The sequence below is a fragment of the Lepus europaeus genome, chromosome 6, assembly GCF_033115175.1.
Source record: "Lepus europaeus isolate LE1 chromosome 6, mLepTim1.pri, whole genome shotgun sequence".
NCBI lineage: Eukaryota > Metazoa > Chordata > Mammalia > Lagomorpha > Leporidae > Lepus > Lepus europaeus.
The window spans coordinates 19,064,293-19,078,666 of record NC_084832.1 but is presented as its reverse complement, the minus strand read 5'-3'; the positions used below and the strand labels follow the sequence as shown (position 1 = coordinate 19,078,666).

Below are 14,374 nucleotides of genomic sequence, written 5' to 3'. Positions count from 1 at the left end.
AAAGAAACCATGATTACTAGAATTTCAGAATTGAATACTCCCATCAGAGAGCCCCCCCATAGTGAAATGCAATCTGATTTTTAGAAACATTATTATTAATAATGATAACAAAACTCACAAATTTTGAATGTTGTTTGGTTGCTAATGCTCTAAGAAATGAGTGTACCTTACTATGGTTCAGGTAAACTAGACTTGCAACTTTTAGCCAGCCTACCTGTGTCCTACTGGTTTCATGAATTGCAGTCCTAGTGCAACAAAACTGCTATTCATTTCTTCTCCTTCTTGAGTCAAGACTCAATAGGGCCTGTTGAGAGGAGGCTTGCCAATGTTTTCTATGTAATAGGTACAATGTTCTGCTTCATTGCTTTCTTCAATTATTTTTGCAACACTGATTTCTTTTAAATCAATTCTCTTCCTTGTAAAAGACACATCCACCCTGTGTTCTCAGTGTTCCTGATGCTGTGACATTATCTATGGAAGTGATTGGGACTTCATGTTTTCTCCAATAATGTGTCAGCATCTTCACATTCTTTCACTGAGACAGGCAATGTGTGTATAACTTTATTGGAGGATAATAATCCTTTTTTTTGTAGTGATGCTATGAATATAACAGGATACACTTGGGAGTTGCCCTTGATATACAGATTAAAATCCAGTGTCGTACTAGTTCCCCGATGCCACTCTGTGTTTAGGGGACTATAATCAATCATTTCAAATTGAGGCAAATTGAGACATCTTGTTAATTATTACAGAAGGCAGGTGCAGATAATCCACTCCTTGTTTTTAACCTATGACTTTGGAAAACAACTCTAGTACATTTATAAACCTGTCTACAATGGCTGTAGATGATGAAAAGATGTCATGACAATATTCAGTATAAAATATTCTTTTGATAAAGATATGAAATGATAGTTTATAGAGAGTTGATTTAACAGTTAAAACAAGTAAACATATTCAATAGGACTGAGCCAGATACTTCTTGTACTTCTCAACTTTAATATTTTTATTTATTTAAAATTTTTTGAGAGGCAGGGAGACAGAGGGAAAGAGAAGGAGGGAGGAAGGGAGGGAATTTTCTAACTCACTACAGTAGCCATGGTTGTGCCTGGCTGAAGCTAGGTGCTGCTAATTTAGTCTGGGTATCCCTCATGCATGGCAGGGACCAAATTACTTCAGCCTCCTAGGATGTTCATTAGCTGGAAGTTGGAATGTGGAGGTGGGGCCAGAGAACAGATTTAAGCAAGCACTCCAGTATGGGATGTCTGGAGAGGCATCTTAACCACTATGCCAAACCTCTGCCACTCCCATAACATTTATTATCTTAGCATCTGTTTTACTTAAGTCCAGGTCTCATTTGTCTTATTAAAGAATCTCTCTCTCTCCCTTACTCTCACTCTCTGTCTTTCTCTCCTGTCTTTTTACAGGTACATTGTAAATCATTCTAATGTACCTAGGGATATAATGTCAATCAGTTTGACAGGACCTTGATTTTGCTAAGATTAGATCTGACATAGGGGGTGATGAATTCTTTAACAGTGCATTTCTTGGAATTGTATTAAGCTGTAATGGGAAAGGAATTAAACATTTTTCCAAGGAATCTTTCAGGCAGACCTACAAAAAATCTAAGTGTGACCCTGGTCAGCTCAGTTCAGCTCAGCTCCTAGGGAACTCGATCTTAAAAATAATGATAATAAAAAGATATCAATAAAATTTCACTATCAAAGTTCCTGTGCGTTCAGGACCATCATGAAGCTCAGTTGTGCAAGTGTGTGATTTCTTTCTGTACTGCAAATGTGATCCTGCAGAATTACTTTTCCCAAAAATGGTGCATTTTTGGGGGTGGTTAAAAAAAACACTTTATAAAAAAGCATTTCCTTACAGCATAGACTGATGAGTATCTGTTGTTTTGAGCTCAGAAGAACAACTTAGGTCAGTGGAAGAATGCAACCTGCTAAATTTCATTTTCTCACCAGAATCAATGGTACTATGAAGGATCTGGCTTTCTGTTTGGTAATTTCTTACTTGTTGAACCATTTTGCGTTATTGCTGGAATCTCTTAATCCAAAGTTTCTGATTTAAGGTTCTGCAGCTGATCCTCTGTTCTCAGAGACCATGGTTTGTTATTTGTGTTTTCCATATCTTTGTTGGCTTTATGTTCTTTGCTATACTATAGGACTTCAAAAAGTTCATGGAGAATGTGTAGTACATTAAATTTACACATGGATTTTAAAAACTTTTCTACCAAAGTAACTTATACTTTAATTTCATTTTTCCACAAACTTTTTGAAGAATTTAAGTAGGAAAAAAAATTAGTGCTTAATTGAAATAAGAAGGCAACAGCTTTCATTTCCTGTGTCATTAAGTATAGCAACAATTTAAATTGCACCTGATACATGTGATGTACTATAAATTATATTCAGAGAGGCTAAATTCAATCAGTGTTCATAACTCATTTCCAGTTTTGCTTTCCTGATTGTATTAGAAATGTTTTTATTACATTGAACTTTAAATTGTGTGTCCATAATGATTCTTTTAAAGTTTGAATTCCAATGCACTTACCATAAATCTACATTTAATTTAGCACCATTTTCTTTCCCAGTTTTTAATTAATGCTTTGGGTAGCATTTAAAAGGTAGCACTGTGTAATTGCAAATATTTATTGGAGGTCAGAAAGCTGAACCTAAGTTAACATGAACTCTCTCCCACCTTTTCTAAATCAAAAAGTGTTGTCCTGTAACCCCATTAGTCCTAACATTTACAACTTAAAGAGAATTGAAGAAATATAGCAAATATCAATTGCAGAAAATGTTTCCTTTGGCTGCAAATTTTCTTACAGCTGGACAGCCTTTGGCTAGTACACATGGAATTGAAACATTATGATGTATGTATATATAACAGAGGTTTAGAGTCTTGACATTGATATTTATCCAAATATCTTACAAGGTTTTTGTTTACATATGTTTTTTCTACTTTCTATGGCCAGATCTCCACCTCTGGCTCTCATTAGACCTCATGCACTGCTCTCACCCTTTACATTCATACCTGTTCATTGGTTACATGCTTTGCAACCAAGCCCAGCTTTTCTGTTGCACCCCAGTGGTTAAAACTATGTTTGCAGATCCGGCCAAAAATTCTAGGCAAAATAATGACTTTTCACCTCTACCGAATGACCCAGCTACCCAGAATTATACATGCAAATAAATAAAATCATATAAACATGCAAAGGAATGGTCATCTTGGTGCACCTAAACATTTATCTAGTGTTTTTGTAACTGTTGACACTCTGACCTGTCCAAGTGTGTAGAAAACTCCCATTACTAGTGTGCTTCTAAGGCTTATCAGCTAAGGTTCTTGGAAATGGAGAACAAGCAAGCATTCTAGTGGTAGTAATAGTGATAAGCAAACACCTGTCCCAGCTCCTCACCATTTAAGAGGTTCACATGGTTTGTAAGGGGTAAATTAGAGCACACAGACACTCATATATCAGGAGAAAGATTCAAGACTCCGTTTCAGGCTGACCATGTCTAGGTCCTTGCTCTCACTCACCTCTGTATACACCATAATCTATCTCTCCAGTGTTTTCCATTCCCCAGCTATGCTGGCATTTCATGGTGAGCACTATCCCTCTATTGCTTCTGCCTATCCTAGCCTGGTTATTGTGGGAAGTGTAACAGTCAGAGAAAATTAGAAGGAGGTGTTTTTAATCCTTAAAAATGAAAAGTATGTGCCTAATAATAGTCCAGCCTCCAAGGAACCCATAGCTCCATGCAGGCAAATGAATTGCCACGTTTCCACCAAGAATGAAATCAAGATTGTACATGAATATTTACATCAAACTTATAAATAGTAATGTTATAGGAAGTTGGTGGAAATTCTAACTAAGCTATATTGTGTTGCATGGACTCTGATGAAAAATTAATAACTTGTTAGCTAGGCAATAGTGAGATTGCTGGGTTAAGAGGATAGCTGTGTTTCTTAAAAAACAAAAAAGAATAATGTTTAGTTGGAAGATGTCCCTAAGTTAAAGTAGAAACCAAAAGCTGTTGTTTAATCAATGAAGGCATATTATTTATTCCCCTTACATTACAACACCTAACGGTTTCTATCTAAATGTAGGAACTAGCAGCCTGTTCTCCAAAACTATCTGTGCAATATGGATTATTCAGAGATGGGGAAAATTTAGTTGAATGAATATTTTATTTTGGTTATTTTCCTTCAGCTTTATATGAGCTGAAATTTATTCACATTTGGAACTCCATATGAAGTTTTTTGTCTAGTGTGTTCGCCTTGGTTTTATTATTTTACTTCCCTTCTGGTTTTTATTTATGTATTTTAATGCTATGCATTTGTTCTGAGATTTAGGCAGCAAGTACATTTTTAAAAGTAAAATAAAAAAATTGAACAGTACTTTCCATTCTTACGAAGAACTTATTCTATAGTAATATCCTCAGAATATCCATTGTACTGAATGTGGAAATAATTTATATACAGTGGCATAATATTTTTATACTGCAAATCTGCTTGTGTTTTCTTTTTAAATATCATTTCTCATCTATATACTGTAGAGATGACAATAATGTAATGACTTCTGTAAAATATGACCTAATTTTCTCAGAGAATACACTTATTTGAAAAGGAAAAAACTAAGTAATTTTCCATATGGTAGTAGAATCTTCCATATTTCCTGTCACATGGGTGATATTTTGTGTTTGCGTAAGTTATGTGTGTGTGTGTGTGTGTGATTTCAATTTGAAAACATTTATTCACAACTTGCTATATAGAAAACACTTACCCAAATGTGTAGTAACTAAAAAGATGACTAACAATGACAAAAATCTAATCATTGCCTGTCAGAGAGTTTACCTTGTGGGAGAGACAGAAGGATAAAAGTCACACTAAAGAAGGCAAAATTTATTGAATCCTACAGAGATGACCACAAGAAAAAAAATGTTACATGTTCCACTTAGATATGTCAGAGAAGAGCTGGCAGTCTAATACTCTTACAGAATGACTTCTGATTGGGATAATTAAAGAAGTAGAGAGAAGAAAGAAATGGTTCCTGAAATTTTGTAGCCATTGGGACATGTGGCCAACATATCTACTATGGATTTATTTCTAAACATGTAAATTTGTTAACATTTAACATATCTACTGCATAAATATTCTATAGGGATGTTTTATTTCTCTTATCAGTCTATTATTTTGTAACCATAAAATTCCAGGGCACAAGCAGGAAACATTTGTTTTTTTCAAAAGACATCTTTGTACAGGCTGGAATTTGCCTATTATAACCCTTGCTCAACGTGGCTTGCCCCTAAGTGATGTGTTTGATCTGCTTTGTTCTGGATGTCTCGTTCTTTTAGGGAGTAGCACTTCCTGGGGCATGTTCTTCTGTTGATGGAGTATGGAGATTAAGAGACATGGAGGCAGGATGCTCCTGAAATCTGAAATTAGAATTGGCACAATGTCTTTCCAGTTGTGTTATCCTCCAGTGTTTCACTTAACCATGTTGGGGTTTTTAAAAAATGGATTCACTCAGAATTAAAGGGCACGGAGGGTTTTCTAAATAAAGCACAGTTAGGCAGGCACTATTTTATACTATCTGCCACGTCCTAACACACTAACAAATACATGCATGAAAACGCACACACACACACACCTCTCACTTTTATGATATCACTGTAAGCATACATAAATATATTTCCATTTACTGTGCTTCCAGTCTCCTTAGCATGTACATCACCAAGGGAAGTAATTAATGGAATGTGCTTTTCATGTGCTCCACCACCACCTCAGTAACATGTATTTAATCTGAAGAGCAGACTTCCTGTGATCAGAATGTGCTGAGCTATGTCCTAGAAATTAGAGAAATGGTCTATCTGGCAGTGGGAAGTAACCTGCCAATTTTCCCAAAGGGCAGACCATCCAAAAATATAAATTGGAGAACTAGGGAGTTGGCTTTGACAGAGCTGGTGAACAGGTTGATAAATCACAAAAGCTTTTTGCTTGCACAATGCTGAAAGGGTTGATCCTCTGTACCAGGTCTTTGAAATACAGTGCATGAAGGGCCCGGGTCTTTGAACATTTATCTTCCTTCCCCCTTCGCTGCCCACCTCCCTCCCTTCCTTCCCCTTCGTCCTTCCTCTTATCCCTCCACCCTCTTTGGTCTTTGACAAATCCTTCAAAACTAAGGATGCACAATGCTAATCAGCAGCTCCATGGCTTTTAGGATGGACGACCCATCTTTTTCTAACTCTCAGACCCCTACCACACACCTCAAAGTAACTTATAACACATTATGCTCCAGTGTAGTTGAAATATTATCATCTTATTATCACCAATTCCCTTGCATGGTGGCTTTGCTGAGCAGCTGTTTTACAGACAAGCCAATTTCTTTTAAGTATTGCTCTATCAGACTCTGAAACCAGCCCTACCAGAAGGGTTCTTGGTCCTGAATGTTAATGAGCAGACAAGTATCTGTTCTCTGACAGAGGCTCACTAATCCTTTGAGTAAGTATGGGTAAATTACAGGAGAAATTTTATTTCAGTTAAATTGATCTGCCACGGAATAGAGAAAACTGATTTTCTTATTTTAATGAAAATCAAGGAAAATATTTAATGGGGGTATAAATTAGAACTCGCTGGAAACATTTTTGTCTTCTGGCCTGAAAACACAGCTCAGTGTAGACTGGATACATTGCATAGTATGCATAATGCCAGTAAGCTCATTATCTCCAGTTAGGTCTGATGTGCCATGGGAAATAGAAAAGTCATCCAGTTTCTCACTAGTATTTGGTCTAGAGAGAATCTTTTTCAGAAACTATGTTTATTTGAGAGAGAGAGTATGAACATGCACTCTCATATGCACATACACAATGGCCAATGCTGTGCCATGCTAACCCTAGGAGCCAAGATTTCAATCCATGTCTCACAGGAGGTGGCAGGGCCCAACTTCCTGTTGACTCCCGGAGTCTGCACTGGAGCCAGAGATAGGAATTGGATTCAGGTACCCTGACATTGGATGTGAATGTCTTAACTACTCAGCTAAACGTGCACCATCTCAAGAGATTCTTGCCCTTCCTCGATGATATGAAACTGGAATCGAAACCACTCTTTCCTTCTCCACTGAGACAATATATTTCCTTTTCCCAAATAACCACTTTGGTAACAGCATAAAGTAAATGTGTGTATGCTTTTAGGATATTAAGATAAAGAACAAAATAACTGAGGTAGATCCTTGAGGTGGTCAGTTAGAAGAAAAAGAAGGGCTAAGTTGGTGGTTGTTCAGTCCGGCGGGTGTGTCCTGGGTGACTTATTAAAATATTCTTATTTTCACATGGTTTCTGATTTTCCATACTAAAATGCTTTTTTAAGAATTAAAAAACTCACTTAAACATATACAGGATTGAAGATTTCCAGATTGTGCATTCTTCAAGATGCAGAATGTCTTAATCTGTTTTCTGTTGCTATAACTGAATACCACAGGTTGCATAAATTATAGAAAACAAGGGCTTACTGAACTCATGATTCTGGGGACTACGAAGGCTGAGAGCATAGTGTGGGCATCTAGCGAGGGCCTTTGTGGTGTGCAGAACATTGTGGCAGACAGTCATAGGGAGCAACTGTGTCACCTTGGGTCTCTCTCCATGTAAGGACACTAATGCCATTGTGGGCCCACCGCCCCTTCCCTCCCTGGTGATGTCATCTAATTCTAATTATGTCCCAAATTCTCCACCTCAAAATGGTGATTTTTTTTAAGATTTTATTTATTTCTTTGAGAGGTAGAGCTACAGACAGAGAAAGGGGAAGAGAAAGAGAGAGAGGTCTTCCATCTACTGGTTCACTCCCCAAATGGCCGCAACAGCCGGAGCTGAGCCATTCCGAAGCCAGGAGCCAGGAGCTTCTTCCAGGTCTCCCATGTGGGTCCAGGGGCCCAAGCACTTGGGTCATCTTCCACTGCTTTCCTAGGTTACAGCAAAGGACTGGATAGGAAGAGGAGCAGCCATGCCACAAACTGGTGCCCACATGGGATGCTGGCCCCACAGGTGGAGGCTTAGCCCTCTATACCATAATGCCACCCCCACTTCAAAATGGTGTTTTAAGGATCAAGAAAAATATATTTTCACTTCATTTGAAAGGCAGACAGTTGAGAGGAGCAGGGGGAAAGAGAGATATCATCCATCCTGCAAGTACTGTTAACATTGGAGAATACATTTCCACTATATTAATTTTTGGGTCCACATTTAAACCCTAACACAGAACAATGTCAGCTGCTACTGCTCTTCTCATTCCTAATACTCACAGTACACCATTTTCAAGTTACAAATTATGTACTTGCCGCTTCTATCAAAGATCTTATTGATTTACTATAAATGTTGTTTCTAGTTTAACCATATGTACAAGCCAACTAGCATAATACTTTTTAAAAAAATTATTTATTTATTTGTTTGAAAGGTAGAAGAGGGAGAGACAGAGATCTTCCATCCCCTGGCTCACTCCCCAAATAGCTGCAACAGCCGGAACTAGGCCAAACTGAAGCCAGTAGCCAAGAGCCTCTTCCCAGTCTCCCACATGGGAGTAGGGGCCCACGGACTTGGGCCATATTCTGCTGCTTTCCTACATATATTAGCAGGGAGCTGGATGGGAAGTGGAGCAGCCAGGACTCGAAATACAGGATGCCAGCACCACAAGTGGTGGCTTTGCCCGCTGTGCCATAGCGCCAGCCTCGCTAAAATGACACTTAAGGGCACAGGTGGAATAGATGATATAGTTAGATATGATTTAAAATGTTAAAGAGCTGTGTAAGAAGATAACTGAACACCAAAATAAGTGAAATAATTCAGAAATAAACTTTGACAAGATTCAAAAGACAAAGTACAAGGTATGTGATAAAGTTCACCACAAATAACATCTTTATTATATAGAAGTCACTCTATGAATTTTGCTTCATGACTGACGTTGACATGAGCTCGTGGAGTTTGGCATTTAACCAAATCCAAGGCACAAAACTGTTTTTCTAAATAATTTTCTATGACTCCAAGTATTCCGTTAGACAGGAAGAGAATCCTGAACTCAAAAAGTAGTAGATGAGTCACAGAGGGGGCTAAGTCTTCATATTCCACACCACCCAGAGAAATTTTCAAAAATCACTCATTACAGTTTCCAAATGTGTCCTTTATTACTCGTTCAGGAAGATTGTTATATTCATTAAATTGATAAAAATTATTCTTAGGATGACTATATTTAGAACTTCATGTTCTTCTACTGCTTCCTCCCTACCTAGTGGTTTAATTGAATACAAACAAATTGAAAATGAAAAGCAAACTTGTAAGGAAGATAGCAGGAAATCAGGGCTCCATGGCCTTTGCATGTTTGAAAAAATTGTATTTTTGCACAATTTATTTCTGAAAATTTCCTCGCATATTCTTTCTTTTGAATATAGTAGTGCTGGGGTCATCATTTGAGACTTCCTATCTCCTTCTCCTTTGTTACTCGATGGCTTATCCTTTTCACTAGTTTTCTTTCAATAATAGTCTTTTTAAAATATGAGCCATTAGGTAAAGATTTCAACAGTTTGCCCCCATATAGCAATACTAAACTGATCTTCTGTATATAAAGAGAATTGAAAATGAATCTTGATGTGAATGGAAGGGGAGAGGGAGCGGGAAAGGGAAGGGTTGCGGGTGGGAGGGAAGTTATGGGAGGGGGGAAGCCATTGTAATCCATAAGCTGTACTTTGGAAATTTATATTCATTAAATAAAAGTTTAATAAATGAAAAAAAAAATATGAGCCATTGCATGTTCTCCATTAAAGGCTAAGCTCGGCCGGCACTGTGGCTCAATGGGCTAATCCTCCGCCTGTGCACTGGCACCCCCAGTTCTAGTCCCAGTTGGGGTGCCAGATTCTGTCTGGTTACCCCTCTTCCAGTCCAGCTCTCTGCTGTGGCCTGGGAGTGCAGAGGAGGATGGCCCAAGTGCTTGGGCCCTGCACCAGCATGGAGACCAGGAGAAGCACCTCGCTCCTGGCTTTGGATCAGTGAGGTGCACTGGCCACAGCGCGCCCGCCGCAGAGGCCATTGGAGGGTGAACCAACAGTAAAGGAAGACCTTTCTCTCTGTCTCTCTCTCTCTCTCAGTGTCCACTCTGCCTGTCTGGAAAAAAAAAAAAAAGTAAAGGCTAAGCTCGTTAAGTATAGAGATTAGTCCTGCTCTTTCTAATTTTTTCTTCATACCACATAGCATATTAAATATTGTTGCAATGTTCTCTAATGAGGGAGCCTACCCATGCAGACTCAAGGGCACAGGTGGAATAGATGAATTGCTCCAGGTTTTCTAATAAATATCACAGAATAAAACTCTTGGGGTCCACAAATCCGGATGTCATAGCTGATTTCAGCAGCATTTGTGCCAGTGGGTTTAATGGAACCTGGACAAGGATGGGCTTCACCTAGAGTAAAACAATTAGAAACTCTTAACTTAAAAAATAGGAAAAATGTGTTCATCTCTCCTGCATGCACACACACACACTGAAACTGTGACAAAGGAGAGGTTAAAATTCCTGGAACTTCCTGGAGGATATGATTATGTGATCTGCGTGAGACTCAGAAATGTTATTTTTGCATAAGCATTCCCTACATATCGTAATAATATTTTATTTGAGAGACAGAGACCTCCCACGTGCTAGTGCAAATGCCTAACAGCTAGTTCTCCCATGTGGATGGCAGGGGACCAACCACTTGGAGCTTTCTTTGTTGCCTTCCAGACTAGGCGTTAGCAAGAAGCTGGAATCAGCCCTTTTGATATGGGATGTGGGGATCTCAAATGCATTTTAATAGTTATGCCAAACACCCTCACCAGCGTCTTCTATTTCTGAAACAAGTGGTCTCTGAGCCACCCAGTAATGTTTGTTCTGAGAGAAGCTGAGAGGTTAGTTGTCAGGACATAGATCTGGTGCAAAGAAATTTGATACAGAATTTTTAATCTCTGCTCTGGGGCACTGAAGTCATAATGTTATCCAGTAATGGGTCTCCACTGCAGAAGGATCAGGTGGAATCACATCACCTGTTGTCTACTGAGCAACAGTTTTAATACATTGTTTTCTGCTGATTAAGAATGTTTTGACCTTTTACAGATCAATACTGTGCTTTTTATTATTTTTAAAATTTGTGAACTGAAGAGTAACTTTCTTTTTAACTTCTGGTTACTTTTCTCTTGGATGACATTTTTGAAGCCAAGTAACTTTATTTTTTAGGATCATTTTTTACTTGAAAATAACATTTGCTTATTGTAGAAAACTTGAATAAATTTACTTGTTAAATGATTTTAAATGAATTTAAAATCTGGAGGGAAAACAAAACAAATCCCTAGTCTCTGAGTAAACTTAGTTAAAAAGGGGATTCCAATTCAATCCCATAAAGGTGGTATGTACCAATGCCATCTCACCAGTTCAAGTGATCAATTTCTGTTTATAATTGATCATAATGATAGGACTAAGAGTCAAAGGGATCACATAAACAAGACTAGCGTCAGCAGACTCATAGAATGGCAGATGTCCTAAACGCACTCTGGCCTCAGAATCAGCCCTTAAGGCATTTGGATCTGGCTGAAAAGCCCATGAGAGTATTTCAGGCATGGAAAGCCAAAATACTCTGCCAAAAAAAAGAAAAAAAAAAGAAAATAACCTAAATGAAAGATCTCTGTGAGTGAGATCCCAGTGGAATGAACAGGTCATCAAAGAAGGAGGTACCTTTCTCTGAAGGGAGGAGAGAACTTCCACTTTGACTATGATCTTGTCTAAATATGATCAGAGTTGGTGAACTCAAAAGGCCTCCATAGCCTTGGCAACTCATGACAAGATCCTAGGTTGATTACTGACACCATAAACAAGAGTGTCAATTTGTTAAGTCAACAACAGGAGTCACTGTGCACTAACTCCTCATGTAGGATCTCTGTCCTTAATATGCTGTATAATGCTATAACTAGTACTGAAACAGTATTTTACACTTCATGTTTCTGTGTGGGTGCAAATTGTTGAAAGCTTTACTTAATATATGCTAAATTGATCTTCTGTATATAAAGAGAATTGAAAATGAATCTTGATATGAATGAAAAGGGAGAGGGAGCGGGAGAGGGGAGGGTTGCAGGTGGGAGGGAAGTTATGGGAGGGGGGAAGCCATTGTAATCCATAAGCTGTACTTTGGAAATTTATATTCATTAAATGTTAAAAAATATAAAAAATACAGAATAAAAAATAAAATGTACTAGTGATTAATATCTGCCCTCAGTGAAATTTAGCTTGATAACTTCTAAAAAAGTGAGTGGGTACTCTTCATTTCTAAGTTTAGCAGCTTATAAAAAAATGAGAAGTGGAATCCAGTCCCTGTAGGGTGGAGAGGATTTCCTATTTTCCTGGAATAATTTTCCTCTAAACGTGAAGACATTTTGTCAGTAAAACTCTTGACCATTTCTATCGTGTTGAGTTGATAGTCTCTGGATTATAGGTAGTAGTTTATGGCAACAAAATTGTGAAACTTTGTATGACAGAATAAATCATGCCTTGTATTGAAGGATATATCAAGGAAGTAATTGAAAACTTTTCATTGATGGCTGGCAGGCAGCATGTGGATTAAAAAGAAAAACGTATTCTGTTGTTTTCTACTATACTTTATTGTGCATGCCTGTATAATAATAATTTCAAATACATAGTAAACTTCTGGAAGACTGTGTTTGAGCTGGATTTTGTATGATCCAGCTGTGAAAACTCTGTATATGAAGGACTGATATATCCTGGTCCTATTTCAAATTGTATGCAACAAACTTGGCACAATGATGCATGAAAAAGACAGCTTTAGGAAGAGACTTCTTTTCCTGTACCATCCTATCTTTCAGGTATCTCAGTATAGTGGATGTGTGTTCTGTTGCAATCACAATACTTTAAGTGGCTCATCTGATTATGAAAAATGATTGTTAAGTTGATAGCTCTCATAAGACCATGCCACACACATGCTATACCTCAGTTTGTGAAATTAATTGTCCTGAAATTTTTTTATAATAGTGTTGGGTTCCAATTTTAAAATCAAATTTGTTTGGAAATTGCTAATTGCCCTGTGTTATACTTCATAAAATATTATTTCTATATCCAATTTCTTACATAAAGCTTCTTTCAACAATATTATATGCAAAAATGTAGAAGGACCCTATTGTAAGTATTCTACCTAACAACAGCGATATCATGATGATGCCTACAGTGATAACTGCCCAGTATGTGCAATGACTTGAATTTTGTCCATAAAATTTAATACACAATTGACTTCATATATAGAGTATGGGGGAAGGATGAATACAAACAACTTTATGCACTCAGTTTTCAGGACTTAAAAGTATTAGCGCCTCCAGAGCATTGTTGAAATCTACTTTATGTAAGAATGTGTGTTTTTACTTACTGTGCATTGATACAGTGCTTATTAAATAGCTATTGATTTTTCATAGTTGCTTTTTAGTAACCTTAAATCCCCATTTAAAATCCATAATTTTTGACGGCAACTAAATCTCCATTTGTTTAAGTTATTAGGAACGGAGTGATATACAGTAGCACAGTATACTCTTGGCAAGCTGCCAGTGGTGAATGAACAATGCCTTGCTGAATGACTAATTGTATTTCTTTATCCTCAGGTTCACTAACTATGGTTAATATTGAACCAAGTTTATTTGTACAGAATTCTTGAAGAGGCCAAGACATTAGGAATCCTTAGAATAAACATCACCCAGGCATCACCTTTACACCTTAGTAGATTTCTTGTCAATGATTAATGACATTCCTTCATTCATATTCTACACAGAAAATGTCAGAACTCAATTTAGGGAGTATAGCAATCTTCTAATTGAGTTCATTAAGTCCCTTTCTTGGATTAATCCAGTTCTGCTCTGTTGTTCCTTTTCTCATCTGAATGAAACACACAGGACCATTTGTTTTAGACATGGTTGAGAAATATATTTTAAAGAAATAGAAAAAAAATATGGTTTTCCTCTTTATGGGAATTTTGTACAATTCCAACTAAAGTATGTGAATTCATAGTAGTATAGTAAAGGAGCTCCCTTGATAATAAAACAGGTTAACTGTTCACCTTCTCACTAATGGAAAATCTTACCTGTGAAATGGTTCTCTTTGTTAGCTTCATTTTTAAACCTCTTGGGTTTTTGAGTATCACTATTGTCGAGTATCTTAACCTTATCTGTGATATCTCTAAAATAAGTAACATAATGAAAGAAGTAAAGCACTGGTGATCTTTAGAAATGCTAAATAATTTGAGCAGTAATAAATGATGACCTTTTTGTCTTCACAAAAATGTTCATGCCATTTATACAAAGTCTGCATG

At 37.4% G+C, this 14,374-nt stretch overlaps 1 protein-coding gene across 1 annotated transcript in view; it reads left to right on the top strand.

The window, feature by feature from the left end:
* GPC6 (glypican 6) overlaps positions 1–14,374 on the top strand; it is a 1,223,803-nt gene that overhangs the window by 313,727 nt on the left and 895,702 nt on the right. The gene's annotated exons all lie outside the window — the stretch shown is intronic.